The 2,851-nt window shown below is 49.0% G+C and overlaps 1 long non-coding RNA gene across 1 annotated transcript; it reads left to right on the top strand.

Annotated features, from left to right (window-relative positions):
- Nucleotides 1-615: 615 nt before the first annotated feature.
- Nucleotides 616-2,404, top strand: LOC112076155 (uncharacterized). The gene is made up of 4 exons (XR_002895118.2): nucleotides 616-839; nucleotides 1,202-1,320; nucleotides 1,959-2,027; nucleotides 2,128-2,404. It is a non-coding gene; the product is annotated as an uncharacterized lncRNA (long non-coding RNA).
- The last annotated feature ends 447 nt before the right edge of the window (nucleotides 2,405-2,851 follow it).

A 2,851-nucleotide genomic window follows, 5' to 3' on the forward strand; every position in this document is an offset into this window, starting at 1 on the left:
TTGTGTACTCGGCCATGGGAACCCATTTCATGAAGCTCCCGGCGAACAGTTATTGTGCTGACGTTGCTTCCAGGGGCAGCTTGGAACTCGTTAGTTAGCATTGCAACCGAGGACAGACGATTTTGACGCAATTCAACAATCAGGGGTCTCGTTCTGCGAGCTTGTGTGGCCTACCACTTCTCGGCAGAGCCGTTGTTGCTCCTAGACGTTTCCACTTCACAATAACAGCACATACAGTTGACCGTGGCAGCTCTAGCAGAGCAGATATTTCACGAACTGACTTGTTGGAAAGGAGGCATCCTATGACGGTGCCATGTGGAAAGTCACTGAGCTCTTCAGTAAGGCCATTCTACTGCCAATGTTTTTCTATGGAGATTGCATGGCTGTGTGCTCAATTGTATACACCTGTCAGCAACCGGTGTTGCTGAAATAGCCAAATCCACTAATTTGGGTGTCCACATACTTTTGTATAGCGTATGTAAAATACCTATCCAGGCATTGTAAGATCTGTTATGCGTCGGCAATGTCTGAGCAGAGGAACGCGACCAAACAGTATGAAAAAAGAATGCTGTGAGCATGTCAATCAATGAGGTTATTGATTAGCTGAAATGCTAGCACCTGGTTGCACTTGCCAGCTGGTAATTAAAGATGGCTGCCAGTGAAGTAGCAAACCTCTGCTCAGGTAGAACGGCCAACAACACCTACAGTACACACACACCTGAATACCTGTTAAGCTAGTTACCATTCGTGATAGTAAACGTTAACACAGATGGCTTCTAGATGTGGGCAGGGACGGGCAGCAGGGTCCCAACCTCAGAGAAGACGRCAGGAGAGCTCAGGTAAAACTTTATATTAACACACACCACCTGTTCCTCTTATATTAGCTCAGAAGTATTGTGGAGCTCCTGCACCTAAATATAAACAGTACTGTCACCCAAAATGAGTACCGGAACCTATTTCAGTCCAAGTCCACTGTATATACCTCTTTCCCTCATCTCACCGAAAATGATTGGGAGGCCCATAGGGAGGTGCTCAATTGGCCCAGCGTCGTCTGGGTTTGGCAGGTGTAWGCCGTCATTGTAAATAATTGTTTGTTCTTAACTGACTTGCCTAGTTAAATAAAAATCGTAAAAAATAATCTTACCACCTCTGCCCCTCCCTCTCTCCACTCATACCACCATCCAATCCCCTCTGTCTCCAGACCTCCAGGACACATACCTCCTCCATGGGGAGCCTAGCCCTCCTCTCAGTAACCTGTCTCTCCACGCCTCCTGGTGGTCCGGCAGGGACGAGCACACAGAGACTGGGCCCTCCCTTGGGGTAAGCTTGTGCGTGTGGTGTGTACTTAACAAATTAACATTGTGAGTTTGAGTCAGTCAGGTGAGAATGCGAGTGATAGAATAGTGTGTTTTTCTGTGTTAACAACTTATGCCAGCAGTATACCACCCTGCATACCACCCTGCATACCACTGCTGGCTGGCTTCTGAAGCTAAGCAGGGTTGGTCGTGGTCAGCCCCTGGATGGGAGACCAGATGCTGCTGGAAGTGGTGTTGGAGAACCAATAGGACCCACTCTTTCCTCTGGTCTAAAAAAAATATCCCAATGCCCCAGGGCAGTGATAGGGGACATTGCCCTGTGTTGTCTTTCGGATGGCAGGTATGTACCTCGGCCTAAACATCAGTGCCACAGGTAACTTCCACAAAGCTGTGAACGATCTGAGAGACAAGGCAAGAAGATCCCATGGGACTCATCGTAAGAGTAGAGGTGTTAACCCTGGTGTCCTGGCTAAATTCCCAATCTGGCCCTCATACCATCATGGCCACCTAATCATCCCCAGTTTAGAAATGGCTCCCCCCCCCCCTCCATTCCCCAGGTCGTTGCTGTTAATGAGAATATGTTCTCCATTAACTTACCTGGTAAAATATGGGTTGATTAAAAAGAAAGTATTTTGTTCACAGGAGCAACTGGTTGAGAGAAATCAGCACGTTGCCAGACTACAGGATGCACTGAGACGCGAGAGAGAGAAGGTGTGTCTCAGGTATCATGAGTTTGATGGAAAATATCAACCATGTTGATGAATAACCTTTTCCCTCTTCTCTCTTTCACACACACACACACACTCTGAAGGGTTCCAGCCTGCAGTCTCGGTGTAATCAGCAGGGGTCAGAGTTGAGGCGTAGAGAGCAGCACGGCGCCAGACTGAAGGAGAGACTAACCCAACTTGCAGAGAGACACAGAGAGAGAGGCGCCTGTAAGGATCTCTGTCTAACCATCTCTCTCACACTTAATGTGCCCTCTCATATTCTATACCACTCCATCTTTCTCTCAATTTCTCTTAGTCTTACACACACACACCATTCTATCACTCTCCTTCTACCTACCTATTGTAATGACCTCTGCACAGAGGGAGTGGGCTTCAAAGGCCTCTGCATTTGGGTGGGGGAAAAGAAGGATCCGTCTAACCCGTTCCCTGTCTGCTCTGAGCTATAGGAGCCGTCTAACCCGTTCCCTGTCTGCTCTGAGCTATAGGAGCCGTCTAACCCGTTCCCTGTCTGCTCTGAGCTATAGGAGCCGTCTAACCCGTTCCTGTCTGCTCTGACCTATAGGAGCCGTCTAACCCGTTCCCTGTCTGCTCTGAGCTATAGGAGCCGTCTAACCCGTTCCCTGTCTGCTCTGAGCTATAGGAGCCGTCTAACCCGTTCCCTGTCTGCTCTGAGCTATAGGAGCCGTCTAACGTTCCCTGTCTGCTCTGAGCTATAGGAAGCCGTCTAACCCGTTCCCTGTCTGCTCTGAGCTATAGGAGCCGTCTAACCCGTTCCTGTCTGCTCTGAGCTATGGAGCCGTCTAACCC

Source organism: Salvelinus sp. IW2-2015, unplaced genomic scaffold (assembly GCF_002910315.2).
Source record: "Salvelinus sp. IW2-2015 unplaced genomic scaffold, ASM291031v2 Un_scaffold3600, whole genome shotgun sequence".
Classification (NCBI taxonomy): domain Eukaryota; kingdom Metazoa; phylum Chordata; class Actinopteri; order Salmoniformes; family Salmonidae; genus Salvelinus; species Salvelinus sp. IW2-2015.